Below are 9,495 nucleotides of genomic sequence, written 5' to 3'. Positions count from 1 at the left end.
CTGTTACATGTATCAATAGTTCAGTCCTTAGCCGGGCATGGTGGTGCGCACCTGTGGTCCCAGCTACTTGGGAGGCTGAGGCAGGAGAATCGCTTGAACCCGGGAGGCGGAGGCTGCAGTGAGCTGAGATGGGGCCACTGCACTCCAGCCTGGGTAATGGAGCGACACTCAGTCTCAAGAAAAAAAAAAAAATCAGTCCTTTTTTTAATGCTGAGTTTAATGCTCACACACTTACATCCATTGTATGAATATATCACATCCTCTCACCAGCTGATGAATGTCCATTTCATTTCCAGTTTGGGGCTATTATAAAAATAACTGCTTAAGTCTGTATTTTTTAAACAAACATCCAGCTAATTCTGATGCAGACGGACCACATGTTGAGAAACACTGCTCTAACACAGAGCATCGAAGCATATTGCCCAAAGCCACATAACCAAGAAGTCTTTGATGCCAGACTTATCATTGGCAGTGGATTCAAGAGCCTGTGCTCTTCCTACTTGGACAGTAGATGTCAGAAGGAGGGCCTTGAAGATAAGGCATATGTTTCAGTTGTCAATTGCTGCATAACAAAATTACCAAACTTTGGGTTCAACAACAATGATTTCTTATGATTCTGTCATCCTGGCTGGGTGGTTCTGTGGCAGGCCAGGTCTCACTAACAACTCTTTCAGTGCTGACTGAGTAGTTAAGTTAAATAGTAAAAGCCACTGGCCTTATACAAAGGCTGGGATGTAACAAAAGCCCATCAAGAGTTTTGCCTAGGCCTTTTCTGGGCCTTAAGGCATGACAAAATAACAAAGGAATTCTTAATAGGACCCATTTGGGATTAAACAAGTTTTATTGTGGGTCTGAAGAAACTCCCCAGATCTCCACAAACAAGTTTACTGGGGGTCTGAAGGAACTCCTCTAACCTCCGTGATTTAGCACGAGACAAGATAAGGGTAATCACCCCAGTATCTGGACCCATTTAGATTAGGTAGATTTACTGAGGCTCCAGAGGAAGGTCTTCAGGACTCAGATCATAGTTGTAGATTAAAAGAAGTTAATCACTTATGTCTTTAGATGAATGCACACTTACATTTAGACATATAGCTTAGAAGGTATATAAGCTCTGGAAAACTTTGTAATTTTGAGTTGGTCTGGAAATAATTTCCAGGCCTTCTCTCTGTAACTGGTTACAGAAGTAAAAGCTCTCTTCTTCCCCAGTTCATCTGTGTCTCATTATTGGGCCGCAAGAAATAGCAGCCCAACCCTCAGATTTGTCCAGGAACTGTTCTTTTGTTAGTCTTACCTGTACTGTCTCATGCCACTACATTCAGCAGCCAGGTCCACTGGATGCTGGGTGGAGTGGGGATGGCTGCAGCAGCAGGACCTTTCTTTCCATGATCTTTCATTCTTAAGGAGTCTAGACCAGCCTTCCCTTCATGGTAGTGGCAGTATTCCAAGAAAAAGCTGCAATGCACAAGTGCTTTTCAAGCCTTCACTTGTGTCATGTTTGCTAATGCCTCCCTGGCCAAAACAAGTCACATGGCCAAGCTCAGTTTCCATGTGGGAAGCAACTATTCTAGGGAATGGCATGATTCATTTGGTGCAGGATTCATTTGGAGCCATTGGTGTAACAATCTACCATTGCTAGTAAGTTTATGTTTCAGAGGCAGTTGGTAACTGGAGGAGGCAGAGCTAGAGAGAGCCAGGGAATTAAGAGGATTAGAGAAAATTTTGGTGGAGCCAGAAAAGGTCAAAATGATCTATGTTTCCCCTAGTCATCTTTGAAGGAAGGACGTATTCCCTCTAGTCATCTTTGTGGCCCCCACAGCACTAGAGGGGTTTTACATATGGTAGGAGATCAGGAAATATTTGCGAAGTTGAATCAAAGTGTCAATGATAAGTTGGGGAAGTTTAGGGCCTAGAGGACGGATGGCTAAATGATAACACACTGAAAGGAGCAAGACCCCTTAAAGCATAGAAGGGTAAGTGCTAACAGAAGAATAAATTAAAACTGAAATGAAAAGAGACAGACGGGATATAAAATGTAAACAAATGTTTGCTTCACAATTAAACTGTTTGTTCACTCTTTCACCAATGTTTGTTTGCTAGATGCTATGCAAGGGACTAGAGCTGTGATTCTCAAAATGTAAGTCATCAAAACAATGTGAAATACTTAGGTAGAGGATTACAAATGCCTGGTGGAGGTGTCCAGTGGATGGCCCTGAGACAGTGCCCCTGGTCCCATTGTCTTCTTATAACCTGTAGAGAGATCCCAGAAGTCATTGCCTGCCCCAGTTAGGGGCAACAGATATGGTCAGTGCTCTAATCATCTCATCTTGCCCTTAGCACTTCAGTGCAGGACAGAATATCTGATTGCCAACCCCTGAATGTTCTCCCTAGGGGCTTTCCCTGGCTACGCCTGCTATAGAGGGAGCAGTCCTCAACCAAAGACTGACAGGAGTTGGTGGAGATTTTAAAACCAAGCCAATTATCCATTATAAATCTGGAAGCAAAGAATGTTCATTATCCTGCTTGGTCAAATACCAGTTCTGCTGAAAAATGCAAAAGGCTACAGTCTTGCTCATTAAGGACCAAGTGTTTCCTTGTATTTCTGTAGCTGCCTGACAGATGGGCTCCTGGCTTCAATCTTGTTTCTCTTCAACTTATTTTACTGCACTTCTGAGTGACCTTAGAAATGCAAATACATTCTTTAAGCTTTGAGGATGGAGATGTTTCATATTCTCCATTGTATCTTCAGTACCTAGTAAGCACTCAGTAAATATTTATTCACTGGATATTATAGGAGACTCCCAACTCATGAACAGGTTATATCCTAAAATTTCTCATGTAAGGAGGTGATTTTGAATTTAGAATACATTTGACCATCACAATGATAGGTGGTTTTTAGCTTGTCAGGCTAGCTTACAAAAACCAAGTTCAAGCCAGTTACGGTGGCTCGTGCCTGTAATCCCAGCACTTTGGGAGGCCGAGGTGGGAGGATCACCTGAGGTTGGGAGTTCGACACCAGCCTGGTCAACATGGTGAAACCCTGTCTCTACTAAAAATGAAAAAATTAGCTGGGCATGGTAATGCATGCCTGTAATCCCAGCTACTACTCAGGAGACTGAGGTGGGAGAATCACTTGAACTTGGGTGGCGGAGGTTGCAGTGAGCCAAGATCGTGCTACAGCACTCCAGCCTGTGCAACACAGAGAGACTCTGTCTCAAAAAACAAAACCAAGTTCACCCATGATGTAGCCTAATCTAATCCCAGCTTTCCTGGTAGTCGTGAGCAGGAGACCATAGAGGGAGGGAGGGATGAAGAAGAAAAGGAAAAATAAAGCCATTGGGAATTGGATAATTTGTTAAATATTTCTGTTTTACACTTGTATTTTTGCACTTCTGTGTGCTCTATGAGTACCTTCTCTGCTCCTGTTCCCTACCATGCCTCATCTCCCACTGGAGCAAGCCTCCACCCCAACTCCAGGCTCCTCTTACCTTCCCCCCTCTGCCAATCACAACTCCTATTCTCTGAGTACAAATAAATTCAAGGATTAAGAGGAAGGTGGCCTGATTGAGCAAATTTATACTCCAGATGGATGTTTAACAGCTATTTAATCTTCCTAGAGATATTTCCAATTTTCCAGATTAGTGGTTTAGATTAAATGAATCTCTAGTTAGTGGAATTTACTGTAACAAGATAAAATGGAAAAAAATGTGATGAGAGATATTTTAGGGCAAGTGCTCCCTGATTCTGACCTTTTTTCAGATTTCCCCCCCTAGGATTAATAATCTAGATTATTCTGGATTTTTATAACTTTTGGGGTTCTTTAAAGATCCCTCCCTGCTTCTTTTTTTCCCCACAATTACCCCCATACGCCTGGTTGAGAAGGGGCTATCTGAGTGAGCACAGCCATAGCACAGGCCTACAGAGTGTGCCCTTCATTGACTTTCCTGAATTACCTCAGCAAGTGTGCACCTTTAACCTGACCCTGCCTTTGGCGACACTTGAACCAAGCCCAACACCAAAATGTGATCAGCACTCAAAAAACAAGAACCAGGAAAATTCAAGGGATTTTCTCACTGGACAGTCTGGGGATTTCCAACCCAACGTTTGTGTTCTCTTTAATTATATGTTATTCAAGTGCACTTCAATTCATCTACCACAAAGAACTCTAGCCAGGGGATTTCTGCTTTTGCAGCTGTAAGAAAGAAATTGGATTAGAAAAGATTAAAGTGATCCTTGCCCAAGGTCACACAGCTAGTTAGAAGAGAGCTCATCTCCTGGTTCCAAATCCTATGTACTTTTGATAAAAACTTAATGCTTCATATTATTTAAAATATAAGGTTTGGTCAAATAAGCTTGAAGATTAGCTTTTCCCTCTTGAGTCAGAGGAAAATAATAAATCTATTTCTGCAATATTCTTCTATTGGCCTGAGCTAGCATTTCTGAAAGTATGTTGTTCTACTGGATACTATTTTTAAAATCAGCCCGGCACAGCGGCTCATTCCTGTAATCCTAGCACTTTGGGAAGCCAAGGTGGGAGGATCAGTTGAGAACAGGAGTCTGAGACCAGCCTGGTCAACATAAGGTGACCCCTGTTGCTAAAAAAAAAAAAAAATTAGCCAAGTGTGGAGCCTTGTGCTTATAGTCTCAACTACTCGGGAGGCTGAGGCAGTGGAGGCTGCAGTAAGCCATAACCACATCCTGCACTCCAGCCTGGGCCACAGAGTTAGACCTCGTCTTTTAAAGAAAATGAAGAAAAACAGTTTCAAACACAAAAGTCTACTCTCTGCCATCTTGGGGACTTACAGTGCACATTAACATAGTAAAGTTTCCAGGAAGTCCTGCAACAATAATTTCATAAAGTTTGTTGAACTCAGCAATCTCCAAACTTACTTGGTCAAGAGTTATCTCCCTTCCTCCTTCCCTCCCTCCCTCTCTTCCTTCCCTCTCTCCTTTTCATGAAACATCATTACCAAGTAATACACTTTGGGAAATATTGCATTAAGGTAAACCAAATTGAACATCAATCTATAGTAGGCCCACGATTTTCTTATAAGATTAAGAACTTTCTTATTGTTTTAGCTGTGTTCTCTACTTTGGACATTATTACTAAATGTTAATATTAAGGTATATTTAGTTAATTTGTATCTTTGGGAAGGCTTTGATTGAATTTAGATCACCCATATGACATCCTTTCATGGGTGATCTAAGTTAAATCAAAGCAGTGAAGGCATCATTATGCTTTGGTGTGTGGGGAGCAGGTATACAGATCTCAGTTGCACACAAGGGAAACCAGCAGGTGGGATATGTTTACATTGATTTATAGTAAATCCAAAAATTCAGTAGTTGAAGTCTTCCAACTTTAAATCAACACTCTTTAGAAAAATAGAATCAAGGGACAATACAATGTATTATTCACAATGTTTGCAAAGAATTCAAAATTTCTAGACATACTAATAAATGGAAAAATGTGATTTCATACTCAAGAAAATAGAGAATCAATGCAGACCAACCTCAAGATGACTCAGATGCTGGATTTAACAGAAAAAGATTGTAAAGATAAAGGTTTCAGCAAATAAAGATTTTATAAGTATTATAACAATTCATGGAGGTAAATAAATAAATATATATGCTCATCACAAAAGAACAAACAGGAAATCTCAGCAGAAAAGTAGAGATTATAAAATAGAACAAGATGGAGATTTAAGAACTAAAACATATAATATCTTAAAGAAAAATTTACTGGAGATCATAACAGCAGAATAGGTATGGCAGAACATGACTGGGTATGGTGGTTCATGCATAATCTCAGCACTTTCAGAGACTGAGATGGGTGGATTGTCTGAGCCCAGGAGATCAAAGTGGCAGTGAGCTATGATTGTATCACTGAACTCTAGCCTGGTGACAGAGCAAGACCCTGTCTCTTAAAAACAATAAATAAAATAAAATGAACACAGTCACAGGAACCAGCGCAGCAATATCAAAAGATCTAACATATGTGTAATTGGAGTTACAGGACAGTAAAGAGAAAATGGGGCATAAAATTTATTTAAAGAAATAAGTGGCCAAAGTGTTTCCCAATTTGCTAAAAGACATATATTTACAGATTCAAGAAGATCCTTAATCAGGGGAAATACAAAGAAAACCATGTCTAGATACATCATAGTCAAACTTCTGAAAATGAAAAATAAAGAAAAAATATTGAAAGCATCCGGAGGAAAATAACACATCACATGTAAGCAAAAAATGATTCAAATGACTGTGAACATCTCGTCAGAAACTGGTAGCCAATGATATTTTTAGGGTGTTGAAAGAAAAAACAACTGTCATCCAAGATGAAGATTTAATACATATGACAATGATATTATTAAGAATAAGGGGGAGGTGAGTAGACATATCAACCTACGAGAGTCATACATTTTATATAAAGTAAAGTAGTGTGATGTTAACTCTAAATAGTTAAGAGAATTTCAGGATGTATATTCCTGAGCAGTCACTAGGAAAAGATGCAAAGAGATATAGGTAAAATGCCAATAGACGAATTGAAAATCTTAAAAACTCTTCAATTAACAAAAAAGAGGGCAAGAATGGAGGAAAAGAGGTACGACAAATAGGGCAAACAGAAAATAAATAGTAATATTCATACAATGGAATGCTACTTAGCAATAAAAGGAAAGAGTAACTGATCCATGCACCCAGAGGAATGACTTTCAAGAACCTTAGGCTGAGTGGAGAAATCCAGATGCAAGAGGGTAAATACTGTGATTGCATTTTTTATGAAATTTTACAGCAGTCTAAACCAATCTATAGTGAAAAATCCTCACAACAGTGGTTGCCTCTTGAGTGTTGAGGAGTGAGTTTATTGGGAAAAGACTGTCATAAAAGAGTTTTCTAAGGTAATGGTCATATTCAGTATTACAAGAGGAATTTGGATTACACAAGTGTATGCATTTGCCAAACTCATCAAATGGTATACTTAAGTTATATACATTTTATTGTATGTAAATTTTACTTCAAAAAAGGAGCTATAAACAAATATTAGACTCTAGTTGAGGATATGCATACTGAAGTGTTTAGGGGTGAAATGTACTCATTTTTGCAACTTACTCTGAAATCCATGAATAAATAAGAATGATTGATATGACATGTGATAAAGCAAATACAATAAAACATTAATTATAGGGTCTAGATGTTGGGCAGATGAACATAAACTGTACAATTCTTTGAACTTTTCTGTTTTCTTGAATTTTTTTAAACAATAAAATGTTGGGAAAAATTAACAGACCCCAAACTGAACTCATTATCACTTCCTACTCCCTTTAAGTCTACTCTTATGCTACTATTTGTTTCATCAAACAGCACCAGATTTTAACTAGTTGTACAAGTCACAAACCTGACGCTTGTTCTTTGTTACTCTTTCCCTCATTCTTCAGATGCAAATTATTGCCAAATATCGTAGATTGCATTTCCTACACTTTTTTTTAGTCAGTGCACTTCTTCCATCATAGCTACTAATCTAGTCCATGCCATCATCATCTGTCACACTGACTACTGTATGAACTTCCTAATGTGGCTTACATCATCAACTATGGCCCCTTTCTATTCCTTTTCAGAATAATCTTTTTAAAATGCAAATATGTTATCTCATTCCTGCTTAAAATTTTTCTAGGCTATCCCACTGCCATTAGGATAAATCTCCAAATCCTTCATGTGGCTTAGGAGACATGCCTATCTCTTAACTATCAGATTAATTTAAACCCATTTTCTACTTCATTATCTCAGCCCCAGTTCTGTTGGACTAATTTGAATCCTGCTATGTCTGACATACATGCTGTTTCCTCTGCTTGGAATATTCTTCCCCTTCAATTTTCTCTGTCTTCCTCATTCTTCATGTTTCAAATCCTTCCTCATTCTTTATATTTCAATTTAAATGGATCTTCCTAGGAAAGCTTAGATCTCCTTCCTATGGTATGAAGTACCCTTTCACAGCACTTACTACATCACCATTATTCACTATACTGTCAGAACTTAGCACAGTAGGCTGGCACATGATATACGCTCTGGAGATATTTGTGCTATGGGTGGGTGAATGGGAGAGGGTATATCATTATACGATGTTGACTTAGATGATTAGTTTGGGAAAATGAGAGCATGTTTTCATACACTTGTGGGGATATGCATCAATATGTTTTGGATTGTAAACATCAGACACCAGAATCAAACTGGTAAACAATGAGGTTCATATGGGGAGATGTCTAGCAGCAGGGTAGACTTCAGGTACACTGTGATCAGGGCTTTCACTCCATTCCTCCTCAATTGTCTTGGCTCTTCTCTTCTCATATGTTTTATTGTCAGGCTGGTTTCCCTTGTGGTTTCAAGATGAATGCCAGCAGCAACTGCAGCTTCTTTTCATATATTTCAGGTAAAAGACCCTTGTTTCTCATTAGTCTCTCTTAAAGCCAAGAAAGAACTTTCCTAAAAGTCTTCAGCCATCTCCTTGTGTCTTATTGGCTGCCATTAAATCATATACTAATTCCTGAACCAATCACTGGTTGGCTTATGCTACTCAGTCTGCCTCTGGGATCAGCTTCCTTCAACTGAAGATGCTACAGGAAGAAAGGGTAGATTCCTGAACAAAACTAAGGTTCTTTTAGTAAGGATGAAGGGAAGAATGGATTCTGGAAAGACAACCAGCAATATCCACCTCTGTGTATTATTTTCCAAGAGTAGCTTCTGAGAAATGGCTTTGCTTTTTTCTTCTAGATATTTGATACTTTGCTTTGGTAACTGAGATTATATTTGACTCTGTGTTGACCGTTGAAAAAATAAATTTGTGGCCTATTCATAGAAACTACACAGAGCCCAGTGGTAAGTGTTTTTAGATTAGCTTCATTTCTGCCTCCTATTTATACTCCTACTCATTTTTCTTTTGCATCATTATTACTTAACTTACTACTTTAGCATGGTGTTCCTTCCTGATCCCCTTCTCTCCTCCTCAAACTCCACCAAAATAGGTACATACAGTTACATAGTGTATGTGGGGCTCCTGTAGTCCCTTCAGTCTACCAGAAACTTCTTGCTCTAAACACAGATTCGTTTTTTCTTCTTTGCCTTGGTCACTGGTGCTCTTTTACAAAAGTCAAAGGGTATAATGTCCCTGTGCTCATTTCTTTGTCTTTTTTTTTTTTAATTATACTTTAAGTTTTGGGGTACATGTGCAGAACATGCAGGTTTGTTACATAGGCATACACATGCCTGGTTTGCTGCACCCATCAACCTGTCATCTACATTAGGTATTTCTCTTAATACTATCCCTCCCCTAGTCCCCCAACCCCTAACAAACCCGGGTGTGTGATGTTCCCCTCCCTGTGTCCATGTGTTCTCTCATTATTCAGCTCCCACTTATGAGCGAGAACATGCAGTGTTTGGTTTTCTGTTCTTGTGTTAGTTTGCTGAGAATGATGGTTTCCAGTTTCACCCATGTCCCTGCAAAGGACA

The sequence above is a fragment of the Colobus angolensis genome, unplaced genomic scaffold (assembly GCF_000951035.1).
Source record: "Colobus angolensis palliatus isolate OR3802 unplaced genomic scaffold, Cang.pa_1.0 Scaffold162, whole genome shotgun sequence".
Classification (NCBI taxonomy): domain Eukaryota; kingdom Metazoa; phylum Chordata; class Mammalia; order Primates; family Cercopithecidae; genus Colobus; species Colobus angolensis.
The sequence above is the reverse complement of the archived record's forward strand: the minus strand, read 5'-3'. Positions refer to the sequence as shown.